Source organism: Canis lupus, chromosome 10 (assembly GCF_048164855.1).
Source record: "Canis lupus baileyi chromosome 10, mCanLup2.hap1, whole genome shotgun sequence".
NCBI lineage: Eukaryota > Metazoa > Chordata > Mammalia > Carnivora > Canidae > Canis > Canis lupus.
The window spans coordinates 25,617,879-25,633,853 of NC_132847.1; the positions used below are offsets into that span (position 1 = coordinate 25,617,879).

The 15,975-nt window shown below is 42.0% G+C and overlaps 1 long non-coding RNA gene across 2 annotated transcripts; it reads right to left on the minus strand.

Annotated features, from left to right (window-relative positions):
* Positions 1 to 4,037: 4,037 nt before the first annotated feature.
* On the minus strand, positions 4,038 to 12,948 carry LOC140641384 (uncharacterized). Of its 2 annotated transcripts, XR_012037907.1 has the most exons (4): positions 12,814 to 12,942; positions 8,234 to 8,404; positions 4,751 to 4,911; positions 4,038 to 4,394 (listed from the first exon to the last, which is right to left on the minus strand). It is a non-coding gene; the product is annotated as an uncharacterized lncRNA (long non-coding RNA). The 2 variants fall into 2 exon arrangements; XR_012037906.1 differs by lacking the exon at positions 8,234 to 8,404 and having other exon boundaries at positions 12,814 to 12,948.
* Positions 12,949 to 15,975: the final 3,027 nt, after the last annotated feature.

Here is a 15,975-nt window from a genome sequence, read left to right on the forward strand (position 1 = left end):
AAAGCAGTGTCATTCATTCATTCTTTATTTATTTATATTTTTATTTAAATTCAATTTACCAACATACAGTCCAGCATTTGTTTCACATGCAGTTTTCAGTAATTGGTCAGTTGCGTATAACACTCAGTGCTCATCACATCCTGTGCCCACCCATTTGCCCCATGCCCCGACCCATTGGAGGGTATTAAACCATGTCTTTTCGAATTTAGACTTTAGGCTCATCCCAACTGAATATCTTGATGTGCTGGCTTCTTAAGCTTTTGAACCATAGGAGAGTAGCTGGGCTCCAGCTCCCTGCATACTCTGACCTGAGAAACCTGAGTGGGTCATTTGTCAGGACTGTCTCCAGTCCCTCCTCCGGTGTCATCCGTCATCCCTAGCTGTATCCACGTATCCTTCTGAGTCTCATGGCTGCCCATGTTTCTCTTTCTGACCAGCTTTCATTCAGATGTGTGAATTAAAACAATAAACCTTGCTGTTCCCATTTTCCTGTTGCAGAAACATTTTTGAGTCAAGGGTGACTCAAAAAGCTCACAATTACTTCTACAAGAGCAGCCCAGAAAAATCAGTTCCTTCTGAGAGAAATATACTTGAGTGCAGTCACCTATAATGTGAACAAGGAAACGTTTCTTTAACAAGAAAAAATAATAATTAAAAGGAGTGTTTGTGGGGGGTGTGTTCTGATCAGTGAAGAGAGTGGAAAGGACTTCATAGGTGACAGGTTCTGTCAAGAAAATGTCTCAAAATGGGCTTCTTATCAAAGAATTGTAGCCTCAATTTGAAAGCAAGAGTTGCATTGCTTTTTTTTTATTGCCTTTACCTCCCTTAAGCCTGTTTTAAGCCATTTCTGCTGTAGAACATTATAAAGAAAATTAATATAAAATAAGCCACATGTAGCTTCTCTAGAAAACACCCCAGAACTTTGCAGCACCCCAGAAGCTTCTGACAGCCTCCACCCATTCCCATCTCCACTTTTGTGACTTTTATAGTAATCAATTCCTTCCTTTACTATCAAAATTTTATTCCCTAAGTATAAATCTCTCAGCACTCTAGCTCATTTCTGTGTTCAAAATTAAAATAAGTTGAATCACATGATATGTGTTCTTTATGTCTGGCTTCCTGAGCACAGCTTTCACTCTTGTTGTGTGTAACTGTGTTCATTTCTTTACATTGCTGTATGGCACTCCATTGTGTGTATGTATCCCAATTATGTATTCCCTACATCTGTTGATAGACTTTTGGATTATTTGCAGTTTAGGATTAATACAAATCATGCTGCTGTGAGTATTCTTGTGCGTTTCTTCTGATGCACATGTGCACACATATTTCTTGGCTCAATACCCAGGAGTAGAATTGCTGGATCACAGAATATGCAAATCTTCAATTTCAGTAAACAATGCCAACAGTTTTCCAAAGTGTTTGTCCTAATTTACACTTTCACCAACAGTATTTGACAGTTTTCTTCTTTACTTTTAAGAGAGGAAAGAAGGCTTTTCAGTATGCTAAAATGTACTTATCTACATGAAATCCATACATTTGACCAGTGCAGAAACAGAGTGAATTTCAGGGGGAGACTAAGTTCCTACAGATGGTCTGAATGCTGTGCTCAGTAAGTGCTCTTGCTCTGGACTGTGACAAACCTGAGTTCAAATCTTGGCTCTGCCATTTATTTGCTGTGTTACATTAGGCAAGGCATTTAACATTTTAAATGCCAGTTTCTTACCTGTTAAATGGATGAAAATGGTATGTAGTTTGCAGGATTGTGTTGATTTAATGAGGTAATATATTTAAAGTGCCTAGCATTTTGTCTGGCATATAGAAAACCTGAATATAACAGTTATTATTATATTACATTATTACTGCACTACTGCTTGCACTCAGGATTTCCTCCTGACCACAGAGTAGTGAGAAACATTAGGAAGCAGAAAGTTAGACTCAACCATCTGTATTTGTACATAGTCCAATAATGTCCACCCTCAGGGAACAGTCTCAGAAAAGGAGAGTTGAGATATTTATAAGGCGGGGCTTAGTTTTGTTTAAGTGGCATCAGCTGGGTGAGTAGACGTTTGTCAAGAGAGGACCTCCCAGGTTACCCTGACCATTCCACATCTCTTCACACCTCAAAGACAGAGTAGTTGGAACCTTGAACTCTCCAGTATCTGGCCAGGGAGCTTGAGTGCTCTGGTGCTCTCATGCCAAGCACAGCCACCTGGTGTGCTCCCGACTTCTGAGACCACAGCTGCGGGAGCAGCGTGGCAGCCACATCCAGTTGGGCCTGCGTTCTCTGCCACTCTGGGATGCAGCTGCCAGGAGCTGCTCCCAGAGCACTGTGCTGGCTGGCAGCCAGAAACACTGAGAAACAAGAGTCATAGAATCCAGGACAGAGGGTAGAAATGATCATAAAATATCCTACAGTGAGTGAACAGGAAGGCCGCCAGTGTTATTCTGTGCTCAGGTTGAATGATCCCACAGCAGCTTCTCTGCAGCACCGGCTCCTTTGTCCACCCTTCTGTGAAGATGCCCAGTAGGCATCAGGGAGATGGCATATTCACAGGGCTTTGACAGTCCTCTGCGTGGAAGACTCATCCCAGTTCTGTGGTATGGGGCCCAGATTGGAGCTCCTCAAAGAAGGATGAATGTGACACCACTAAGGGGCAAGGTCAGAAGTGAGTCAGGTTCTTGGTCTGAAAGGAGATGTCCAGTCATGATCTTGATGGGGGGAGGAAATTCGAGGTAGATTACGGGGTCTGACTTTGGGGATCTGATTAAATTGATCCACTTACTCAATGACATCATTACCCTTCTGAGGTCAAGCTCCCATTCCTGACTTATTTGTTTTATTTTTATTTATTCATTTTTTTTTCTGACTTCCTTGTTTTAGAGTAGAGATGTCCTAGGAAGGACTCCAAGAGCCTGCTGGATAGGGAACTTGAGTCTAAGTCAGCCGAAAACCTGAATGAGAATACAAACACATGTATAGGCATGTGCATGCATGCATACACACATACGTGCACACACTCAGTGACACTGAAGAAACTAAATAGGGTCTTGTATCCGAGATCCTATTCTAGTAAATCTTGGAGTCATTCAAGGCTACTCATTCTTTTCATGCTGTGTATCAGGTTTTTCCACTTTTTGTCACTTGTCTCTTTGAAATGTGCTTCTACTGTATTTCACCTTCTTCTTACTTTAAATCCTATCTTTATTCCTTTCTTATTGCAAAGATCTCCCACTTCAATCAGTCCTTCATAGATTTGTCAGTTTAATGTTATTAAAACAATACTTTTATCATTTCATGATGGAACTCTTTTAAAAAAGGTTCCCATTGACCTATGCAACATTCCTCAGCCTGCAACCTAAGGTCCTGTAGAGTCCATGAATTTTTGTCCCCATTTCCCACTATTTCTCAATGAATTATCTGTCATAGTCAAATCAGGGGGAGTCACTGTCCCTGTAACCAGCTATACCCTCTGTTCTTCCATGGCTAACTCCCCAATACAATTCACTCACTTTCCCTTTCCTGTCAAGCTCAGTATTGCCTAAGTGTGGTATGTGTATCTCTAGTGTCACACAATTAGGTGGGAGATCAAACTTTTAAAAAATTAACTAGGTACAGTTTTAATACATATGTATCAGGGAATAAAACAATTATCACATCACATCCACAACTTTCTGGACACGTTTTCCAGGATGGACTAGAGCAATTCTGCTGCAGGGTCTCCAGACTGTACAGTCACGGGTGGCTCATATTACCATGATATAAAGGGGGTAGTTGGATATCCTTGGCCAGACTGGTCCAGGAAGGGGCACGGGGTTCAATTCAGTCCAGTGAGGAGAGGTCTGTCAGGGACTTTGAGAGCAGTTTCTTCAGTCCAAAGAGCCGGCCAACAGAAATGGCAGCCTCCCCTCTCTCTCTGACTGAGGAGGGAGAGGCTGCAGAGAAGATTGAAACTACCATAGGTGTGTGGGTACCTTAAGGGAAGGCAGCCTGAGGTCAAAGTCAGGCTCCACTGAGGACAAAGATCGAGAGAAGAGAGGTCTCTTAAACATTTAATTGGTTCTAATTGGACTTTTAATGTATTTCCTTACTGGTCAAGCCAGTTTGTGTTGGTGCCTCTGCCGCTTGTTTCCAGAGCATGCTGATGGATTATTCACCATCTATGATACAGATTGCTAAGGTGGATCCACGCTTCCTCAATTTTTGTGTTTTATTGGCCATAGTAGAAAAATGGCAGTAATTGTAACATACTGCCATAAATGGATAATATTACTCATAATCAGAGGCAAGGGGCCCTGGAACCTTTGGCAGCATCAGCTCTACAGAGTTGAGGAATCAGTATCTCAGGAACTTGTAATCCATTTGCATCAAGTGTAACAATCCAGAAGTTGGGACTCTGGAAGAAGAAGAGAGAGGAACACATTTTGGAAGGAGATTCTAGGCTGAAAGTGACCCAGGTCCCTTCCACTCACTTTCTACTGGCCAGAACTTCGTCGTAGGACCTGATTTGCTCTATGGTTCTTTCTTTACACCACTGCATGGAAATTTCATTTCTAGAATCTGTTATTCATTTAGCAAATGAAATATAACATTAGAGTTAGGATTTTGCTCTTGGTTTTTCTCTTGCCTTAGACCTATTAGCAGTGGTTAACAATCAAACCTTTACAATGTCAAGGTGAACCCATTTTGAACCTATGAGTACTAGTGATGGCTAGTATTTAAATGGTTACATTGAAAGTTAAATCTACTGACCACTGTGCTCTGGCAAGCTCTATGGAAAGGTAGGTGCACACCAGCACAACTTCTATCTTGTCCTGAAGTTCTTGGACTTTCAGATAGAAAGGTTTTGAACATGGGTTACAAATCAAATCTCCTCACTCACAGCATGGCACTCTTTCCCAATCAATCAGCCTCTGCAAAATAATGAAAATATGCATGCTTGGGGCAAGCCATAAGCTTCATTCATTTAGAAGGTGCTGGTGAGGAAGAAGATGAAAAATTGAGTAAGGCACACGTGAGCAAAATGTATCGTCTTTTTCAGCTCCAGAAATAATGTGCTGGCTTTGAATGAGTTTAGCATTCCTAGAGAATAGAATATTTAAAGAAACCCCATATATCACATTTTTTAACATAACCATGGTGTGGAAACAACCTTTGTGTCCATCAACAGATGAATGGGTAAAGAAAATATGGTGTCTACATATAATGGATAATATGTGGCATTAAAAACGAAGGAAATTCTGCTAAATGTGATACTGTGGATGAACCTGGAGTTATGCTCGTGGGAAAAAAAGCCAGCCACAGAGGACAAATACAGCATGATGAGTACTTATAATGGTCAAACTCATAGAAACTGAGAATAAAGTGATCAGGTTTTCAGGGGCTGGAGTTAAGGGAAATGGGATATTGTTCAGCTGTCACTTGTGCCGGATGAACCTGCTGTGTGATACCATGCTTATAGTTAACAACACTGTGCTGTGTACTTATCCACTTAGAGGGTAGTTCTCACGTTAAGTGTTCTTACTGCAAAACAAAAACAAGGGGGACAGTTGGTGATGTTTATTACCTTGACTGTGGTGACAGTTTCATGAGTGAATACAAAGCTCTGAACTCATCAAATTGTATGCATTATATAAGCTCAAAAAGGTTTTGTATAACACTGTTACCTCAATAAAGCTGTTTTTGAAAAAGAAATACCATTTAGGATTCTGTTTGCACAGAAACAGTTTTTGAAATATGCACGATTGCTCTTTATAAACCAGAGAATTTTTACATTTAGCTTGTTCTGTATGTAGTTGACACATAGAAAAGTCTGACCAGAGCAGGTCAAGGCTCTTAAAGGAAGTGAATGTGGGATCATTTAGGAACCGAGACACTACTCATGCTGGGTTCTAGAAGCTCCTCCCAGCACACCAGTCAATGAAGAAGACGAGAGAGGAACATGTTGGAAGGAGATTCTAGGCTGAAAGTGGCCCAGGTCCCTTCCACTCACTTTCTACTGGCCAGAACTTCATCGTAGGACCTGATTTGCTTTTTGCCATTTGTTAGGCCAAGGAAGTAAAGAGCTCGTGGATTTTGGTGACCACCAGCTTTCTCCACACAGTTCTAACTCTGTAAATGGCAGCCACACAGTTAACCAAATTAACAGATTATACCTCCTCTAGCAAGGCACTGTGCCCACTAGGCAGAGCCATCATGTCTGTTTATGGTGAGAATGCTCTAGAGACCATGGCATCCTGTTTGTGGCTCCCAGAACACAGGGGCAAAATCTTCAGGCAGCTTCCACTTTGGAGAAGCTGGCCTCACAGGTGATACAGCCCTTGAGTCTGTGGCCTGGGTAACACTTTTCCAACAATAGAAGTTGTTAGGTTTCAGGGATGGGCCTGAACGTTACGAGAACCCCAATGATTTTCAGAGTATGAAACAGAAGGAGTAATGTCTCTGGCATTTTCCTAAAAACTCCCAAGATAATAGGTTCTGGACAGACAGACTGCATGTGCCCAGTTTGAAGCTTTCCTGAACAAACTGTGCTTCTGTTTTCTTTCAAAGTACTTTTGTCTCAAAGGTGTATTTCCTTTTGCTGCTGGGAAATAGAAATGTGAGGAAGAAATGATAACAGGTTTGCAAAGAAAACTCAAGGCAGGCAGCAGTTGTTGACACAGATGGAGGCTGTGGTGGCCTGAGAATGCATCTTACCACTCTTGTACTTCACAGAGCATAATTGAGGCCCCAGTGCTACTCTTTGGACATGGGCTTGGTTTTGCACCAAGGCCACACTTCCCCTGAGCAGCTGCCTGCTTCTGACAGCCACCTGTGGCAACTCCCTGGTGGGTTTGCTGGGCTTTCCTTTGACTTTGTGGCAGTTGCAGACACTGCTACCTGACTTTCTCTCCTCTCTCTCACCTGTGTCTGACTCACATCACCATCTGTTGGATCTCCCAGCTTATCCTGGTTTCCTCCTGTCCCTTTTCCTAAGACTCTGCACGTGCCTCTTGGCATCTTCTTGGAAGACCCAGACTGACATGAAAGCTCTTGCTTCATATTAGCTTATTGACTATCCACCTAACAAAAAATATGCATACCATGCGTTTCCATGAAAGTCAATTCTAGTAAATCATTAAAACTCCTATGAATTAAGAGAAGGAACTGAGTAACCAAGAACTTGTGAAGGGGTATGTCTGAGAAATCATGAGGTTTGGTATACTATTAAGTGGTATTTGGTTAGGGAATCAGGGAGTGTGACATCTATCTCTCGAGATCCTTGAGAGAAGAATACATACAGGAAACAAGTAGGTAATTATGTGCCACTTTAATATTTATTATGTTTATTATTGGCTGGTTCAAACTCAGTAAAGAGCTATATAGTAGGCTAGGTTGCACTAGGCTTAAGCATCCAACCTAGCCTATGGGCCTCCAGATTTCCAGAATCTGTCTCCCCTCCAGCCAGACCCATGGGGCGGGCAGCAGACAAGGAAGCAAGAGTAACTAAGCCCATGTGTTTGAAGAAAAGAGAGAGCAAAATGGCCAAGTCACCTCCCACATGAGCATGGACTCTGCTTACTTCACCACATAAGCCACTAGAAGAGGAGGAAGAAAAGAGGGCAACCTGGAAATTCACACTGACCCCACTGTCTAGTGAACATGGCTCAGAGTCTTGGAAACCAATCCAATCCAATTACTATTTCCTCTTCTCAGGTGAAGTGAAGAGGAGAATAGGGAGGGGCAGATAGACTTTCTCTCCTCAGGGAATATACTTAGATCCTTACTGAGATATGCATCAGTCAGCTCAGACCTGTGTGTGTATGTGTGTGTGTAAGGGGTTTATGGGAGGCAGTCTCTTCCTTTGAGGAGATGAAAATTGAATTGGGAGATCAAACACATACATAGAAATAAGATAACAATTCTGTGCCCGTCTCCGTTGTTCTGACCAGTAGGACATTTGGGAATAGTGTGGGCCAGGCTCACCAGCCTGAACTTCCAAGAAGAGTCAGGCCTGAGCCAGACTCTGTTAATTACACCAGGGTCAGAGAGAGGGAAGGAGAGGCTGTGGCATTTGAAAAAGGTTCAAATCCTCATTCCACATCTTGTGAGGTTTAGCAGGTTCCTAAATCTTTCTGAGCCTCAATTTCCTCATCTATAAAATAGAAATAATAATCTTATGTGACAGGCTGTTGCAAAGATGAAGTGAGATAAAACATGGAAAGTGCACAGCCTTTGTGGTAGATGGCCACTTACTGCGATAGGTGGAGGCAAGGACTCTTTCCAGCAGGGAGCAGTAGCAGGAGCAGAGGTGTATGTGGGAGACCGGGAGAAGACCAGTTGGCCAGAGAGAAGAATGCACTCTATAAGATGGTGGGGGGTCAGGCTGGCTGATGTGATGGACCTAGGTAAAACAGCTGTGGAAGACTGGCGAAGAGTCCAAGTTGATGCAGAAAGAAATAAGGAGAGAGAAGTTTTCCAGTAATGAGTGGCAGTTGGGGGGCGGGGGGAATTGAGTGTTTAAGTACTTTAATCTCTAGGAAGGTAAAAGAGTAAAAGGGTTCGGCTGGACTAGTTTGTCAGAAATGAGGCTGTGTTCTTCCCCCACCCCCCACCCCCCCAGGATGGAAGGTCCTACAGCATGGAAGAGAAGATTGCATTTTTTCATCTCAAACAGTCCCGAATGCTATCAGAGAAACTTGTGGAAAGCCAAGTGGAAAGTTTGCTGTTGTAGTACAAATTGCTTGCACAGTTGTGTTAATATCCCATAGCTGCAGCCACATTTGCAAATAAGATATGTAAGAAAGTTTAAAAAAAAAGATATGTAAGAAAGTTAAATGCAGAATGACAGTGTGGAGTCTTACTGAAAAAGTTACTTCTCAAAAATGTACAATTTACATTTTTTTGATCAATCCCAACACACCTGGATAAAAGGCACTTTGGCCTCTACTTCGTATCCCGCCCTAATTACAAAATGACTAATCTATTTACTGAGCTGTTCAGTCTTTCCCATATTCCCATCTTCTCCCTGCCTGTTGAGTCCAATACACATCCAAGCTTGTTTGGTTCTTGGACCTACATGGATGTGATTTTTTTTATGTCATTTTCACATTAAATTAAACATTCCTGGTCCTGGGGCACCTGGAGGATCAGTCAGTTAAGCATCTGACTTCAGCTCAGGTCATGATCTCAGGGTCCTGGGATTGAGCCCTGGTGTCTAGAGGGCTCCCTGCTCAGGAGGGAGTCTGCTTCTTCCTCTCCCTCTGCACCTCCCCTTGCTCATGTACTCTCTCACTCTCTATCTCAAATAAATAAATAAAATCTTTTAAAATAATACTCCTGGACTTTACAGACTTTATCCTCCATTGATTTAATCTTGACCTTTTTCCATAGTCAACATGCATACTTATCTGTTTTTATTAAGATATTTTGTTCTGCCTTGGAAAATAAAAACTGCATGTGATGTAGCCCATTGAGATTTTAATCACAGTAAAAGTGACAGCAGGATTAAAGACTCACAGCTTGATTTAAACATCCTTGTGAATAAATACCCCCTTCCTCCCCTATTCATTCCAGCCCCATGTTGTTTTACTAAGCATTAGTTTGCTGTTGCCTTGGTTCTGGTCTGTTGGAGACACTAAAATCTTTAAGCCTTATGGCTTCTCTGCTTTCCAATATATTCTGGCTTAGTCCAATTCTAAGCCAACTTCAAGGCTGTTTTTGTGGCTAAACTTTAGAGTCAGATTGTTTTCCTGCCTCTCTCATAGTGCCCCATCATTGCTCCCCATTCTGCAACCAAGGATGCTCCTGAGCCAAGGGAGAAGCAGAGGTGGCTGGTGGATTTGATATTCATGGATGCTCATGGATGGCTTAGCAGAGATGTCGAGATTGATATAGAGTACCATATGAAGAGCGTTATCAGGGTCCAACTGCAGCATGCATCAGAGTGGTTTAGGGATAACCATGCATCAGTATTGCTTATGATCTGTTTTTCTAGTGCTGATGAGGAAGGAAAGACTGTACGTGATGGAGCTTTGTGGTTGCTCTGAGGAAAGGAGTATGGACTTGATCTGGTTGCTAACTGAATTCAAGGCAGCCTCTCTGAGCTACCGCACAAATTTAGTAAAGGCCTTTCCACCACCTCAGAAGCCCCTGATGGAGAAAATCCATGCCCAGAAGCAGCTGTGTGCTAGGAGAGGAAGAGAAATACAGAGAAAACAGAAGGCCATGGAAATAAGAATAATCAGGGAGAAAAAGGAACAAAGGATTCATATTATAGAGAAGGGCAAGGAAGGGACATTCATTGATGTCCACAGCTACAGCCTTGACATGTCTGGTGTCCTAAATTGAATGGCCATGAGGACCTGTGCCCTGGATTTTCTGGGAAATTTTCCATTTCAAATCACTGTTCTTGTTGTCATACTGTGGATCTTAAATTTAGGTTCAGGAAAATGGCTATTGGAAGGAAAATAAAATGAAAATAAATGCCCTACAAGTAACATGGACCCTGCAGACATATTTGACAATCAACTTCTGGCCCCCATGAGCATATTGAAGGGAACCTGTTATTCAGAGTGAATGAGTTATGTATCTTACAATAGACAATATTAGCTCTGGTGATTGCTTCTCTGAATTAATTATAGTTGGCAGGGATTTCTTGGAACTAACTTGTGCTGTATTCATATTTTGTTTTTCTCAGGGACTGTGTGTGTGAGCCTTATTTAGTTTACATTTCTAAAATGCTTTTAAAGTTTTAGAAGTCAGACCTCTAGGAGGAGAGGACAATGTTATTTAGCCACTGGCACTTTTGGTTCTAATTTTAATCCGGTAGATGGCATTTAAGGAATAACACTTTTTTAAAATTAGAGAATGAGTAAATGTTCATTGTAGAACATTTTCAACATACAGAAAAGCATAAAGGAAAAAACTCAGTATTCAATAGTCTACTCAGGAATAATAACTGCTCACATTTTGGATTTTTATTTGTGACCATCTAGCCTTTTCTCCACATGGTGTGTGACTGAGTAGTGTGTGTATATGTGTGTGTCTGTGTGTCTGTGCATACTTCTTCCACAGCTATAAAAGCTGGGCTCACAACTTATATACTACTATTCTGTGGGCTGTTTTTTCACTTAGAATTGCTGTGATTTTTTTTTTAAAGATTTATTTATTTATTTATTCAGAGAGAGCGAAAGAGAGGCAGAGACACAGGCTCCATGCAGGGAACCCGACGTGAGACTCGATCCCAGGTCTCCAGGATCACACCCCGGGCTGCAGGCAGCACTAAACCACTGCGCCACCAGGGCTGCCCGAATTGTTGTGATTTTATTTCCACATCGTTAGCTTTGTTTCTACAGTGTATTTTTAATAGCCACATTTTATTTTTTCATATAGTAATACTATAATTGATTGAAATGATTTTCTGTTATTTGACATTAGGTAATTCCCAGATTTTTGTTTAAAAGAAATACTGATATTTTTGGGACGCCTGGGTGGTTCAGCGGTTGAGTGTCTGCCTTTGGCTCTAGGCATGATACTGGAGTCCTGGGATCGAGTCCCACATTGGGCTCCCTGCATGGAGCCTGCTTCTCCCTCTGCCTATGTCTCTTCCTCTCTCTGTGTGTTTCTCATGAATAAATAAGTAAAGTCTTTTAAAAAATGCTGATATTTTAAATATCAGTTTATTAGTTTGAGGTCACAACAACAATGATTTCCTTAAGAGAAAAGTTTATTAGTTTGAGGTCACAACAACAATGATTTCCTTAAGAGAAAATGCTTCTAATTGAACTCTCTGCGTCCTGAGCATTTTAGGGGCTTCTAATATGTATTATCTAATTACCCTCCAGAGAGAGAACCCAACTTGAGTTTCAATCTTGGGAGCAGTGTGAATAGTTACTGTCACTACAGTGGGTATTGCCCATTGGTACATTTTCATGATTGTATCGAAATCATAGTCATTTAGGCATAGTGCAGGATTATAAAATATTAACAGCTATACACTGGGCCCTTCCTAAGGCCAGATCCTATGCTGAGCATTATACACAGAAATATCTCTCTTAAAATTCCCAACCATCTTTGGAGATGATGTTCTTAATATCTGTATGTTTTAAAGATAAGAAGAATTATGGATCTGGGTGGCTCAGTTGATTAAGTCTCCAACTCTTGATTTGGGCTCAGTTCATGATACCAGTGTTGTGACATGGAGCCCCATGTTGGGCTCTGTGTTGGATATGGAGCCTGCTTGGGATTCTCTCTCTCCCTCTTCTCCCTAAAATCAATAAATAAAAAAGAAAGGAAGGGCGATTGGTGAAGTAACTTCACCACAGCTCATAAGTGGAAACTTATGTATAGACTCCCACAGCTCATAAATGGAAAATTTGAAACTAGATTTGTCTCATTTCAAAGCTTGAGTTTTTACTAAATTAGCCTGCTTCAGTGGTAGATAAATCCTAGGACTTTAAGTTTGCAGATGCTACATAAACTTTCTTAGGTTGGTTCCCCAGAAAGGGACTCTGAGACTTGGGAGATTTGCATGCAGGAGGATTGCTGGGCAGTGCTCTTGGGCACAGCCCCTGTGAGTACAGGGCAGGGGCAGGGAAGCAGAGTGGGCAGAGGGAGAAGGTGAATAGCAAAAGAGCTGTGACAGAGTTCTCAGTTGATGTCAATGTGAGTTGGAACCAGAGTGGTGGTGGAGTGGATGTTTCTGAGTGTTCAGAGTTGAGGTGAGAAGGCCAGAGCTCTGTATCACTGAATCTAGGTCTACCCACATGGTGGCTTAACCTGATGGGAGGTAGCTCCATTTGCCCAAAGTCAGTTCCCTTCTGGGAAAAGTGTACCTTTCCAGGGAGTTTTGCCTCTTTTTCTAGGACTAGTTGGGGAAGGTGAATGTCACAGGTCTGTCTTCAGCTTCAGAACACTGGAGGTGGGGCTGGGGGGGGAAGAACAGAGGCTGTGGCCAAAGGGAGCCCAACAGGTCATTGTGCAATAGCCAGTGATGTCACAGAGGGCCTTGTAGAAGACAATTTTTAGTGTCCTGTGCCAGTGTGCCCCTTTTTGCTTCAGGAATCACCTCATCTCCATTTTAAATCTGTGTGTGTCCATGAGGCCAGCCCTTTCCTCAGCCCTAGGCTAACCCTTTCCTCAACCCATGACTGGGTGCTTCCATCTTCCAGTGACTGGTTAAACAATAAACACGTGACTTTTCTCAGTTAATGACATTCAGGTCTGAGGCCTTGGGTGAAATTGGGGGAAGGAGACTTTTTTCCCAGAAGAGTTACTCCAGCCTGGTCTTGGCTTCTACTTGGAGATAAGTCACTGGTAGAAAATGAGGGAAAAGACACACAGAGGTGGAAAGAGACAGAAACAAAGAGAAAGAGAGGGAGAATGACTTCAGTGGCATGGCTTTAGTACTTGAAATCAGACAAGCCTGAGGTTATGCCTTCCTTATCACCATTCTTCAGGCTTTTCAATTACCTGAGCAAATAATTTCCTTTTTCTCCCTCTTAAGAATGTTTTACTTGGGTTCTGGCCTTTGCTTTTGACAGAGTTTTGATGACAACATAGATATCTGAAGAGCCCAGAACCCAGATAACAGGGCTTCTTGGCCACCAGCAGCAGTTGAGAAGGGTCTAAATATTCCTGAGTACTGTAGAAGTCCACCCTGAGGGCCAGAGAGGAGCCAAGACTAACCCAGGGTCACACAGATGCTGGGAAATACAGAGGACACACCTCTCCAAATGCACAGAAGGGGCTGCATGTATAATAACCTCAAAAAATATGCAGTAAATGATATTGGTATTGATTGCTGGTGAGGTGAGATGGACTCCGTGCTGTGCTGTGAAAGATACAGAGACGAGTGAGTCAGTCAGCAACTCTGGCCTTGGGGAGCTGCTGTCCAAGATTTTTCTTCGACTTTGTATACTTGAGGTAGAATTTTTTTTTTTATTGGAGTTCAATTTGCCCATATATAGCATAACACCCAGTGCTCATCCCACCAAGTGCCTCCCTCAGTGCCTGTCACCCAGTCACCTCAACCCCCCACCCACCTCCCTTTCCACTACCTCTTGTTCATTTCCCAGAGTTAGGTGTCTCTTGTGTTTTGTCACCCTCACTGATATTTTCACTCATTTTCTCTCCTTTCGCCTTTATTCTCTTTCACTATTTTTTATATTCCCCAAATGAATGAAACCATATAATGTTTGTCCTTCTCTGATTGACTTATGTCACTCAGCATAATACCATCCAATTCTATCCATGTCGAAGCAAATGGTGGGTATTTGTTGTTTCTAATGGCTGAGTAATATTCCATTGTATACATAGACCACATCTTCTTTATCCACTCATCTTTCGATGGACACCGAGGCTCCTTCCACAGTTTGACTATTGTGGACATTGCTGCTATGAACATTGGGGTGTAGGTGTCCAGGCGTTTCACTGCATCTGTATCTTTGGGGTAAATCCCCAGCAATGCAATTGCTGGGTCTCATAGGGCAGTTCTATTTTTAACTCTGAGGAACCTCCACACAGATTTCCAGAGTGGCTGCACCAGTTCACATTCCCACCAACAGTGCAAGAGGGTTCCTCTTTCTCCACATCCTCTTCAACATTTGTTGTTTCCTGTCTTCTTAATTTTCCCCATTCTCACTGGTGTGAGGTGGTATCTCATTGTGGTTTGATTTGTATTTCCCTGATGTCCAGTGATGCGGAGCATTTTCTCATGTGTTTGTTGGCCATGTCTATGTCTTCCTCTGTGAAATTTCTGTTCATGTCTTTTGCCCATTTCATGGTTGGATTGTTTGTGTCTTTGCTGTTGAGTTTAATAAGTTCTTTATAGATCTTGGATACTAGCCCTTTATCTGCTATGTCATTTGCAAATATCTTCTCCCATTCTGTAGGTTGTTACTTGAGGTAGAATTGATACAATTCAAGTGTGATGGAATGGAGGAGAGGAAAGGGATGATGGAATCAATAATGACTTTAGCCAAAATAATTGATTAAGGTGAAGAGAAGAGAAGCTGATGAACATAATTCAGTTAACTGAGGTTTACTCCTGAGGAAGAGTTGTGGCCCCTGCCATCCTTCCCCTCCCTCTCCCCTACCTTTCACTCTCTTTTTTTTTTAAGATTTTATTTATGAGAGAGAGAGAGAGAGAGAGAGAGAGAGAGAGAGAGAGAGAAGAGGTAGATACACAGGCAGAGGGAGAAGCAGGCTCCATGCAGGGAACCTGACGCGGGACTCGATCCCGGGTCTCCAGGATCACACCCCGGGCTGAAGGTGGTGCTGAACCACTGGGCCACCAGGGCTGCCCCCTTTCAGTCTTTAATACCAGAGTAAATATTCATGAAGTTGGAGAGGCTGGGATTAGAAGTGCAACATGTGACAGTGGAATGACAGTGTCAGAAAGTCATCCCTGTGTTATATTCCAGGAGTAAAATAAAATCCCCATATTTTTCCTGATGCAAAATTATTTATATTTATCTACTCTTCCATCCCTTCCATTTTAAGTGGAAGAAATAATGTTTCAGAGACTCTTTTCCTTAATATAAAGCTCCTTGTTTGCCAGACCCTCTCTCTTCTCCTCTCCATTTTCTCTGTTGAATCTTATTAAACGCCAAAAGTTGATAAGAAATTAAAATAAAATGTACAAGTTGTGTCTAAATAAACTTAAATGTTGTGTTCATTTTTCCTCATTTCCTAAATTGTCTAATTTTATCAGACAATGACCTCAATCTAGCCTAGAATAATAAAGGCAATTATCAGCTACTCTGCTGTATGAATAAGCCCTAGTTTTACTTTGTCAAGCATCCCATTAAGTATTTGCTGGATTCTTCCATTTTCCTTCTTTATGTCAGAATAAAGGCAAGCCAAGTCGCTGCACTGCTGATAGGAAGATAAGAGCCAAACAAGGAAAATAGACTCAAAGACAACAAATTTTCCCTAAACTAGAACAACCTATTCTGATCAAGGAAGATGAGCATCACTTAACATTTGACAAACCA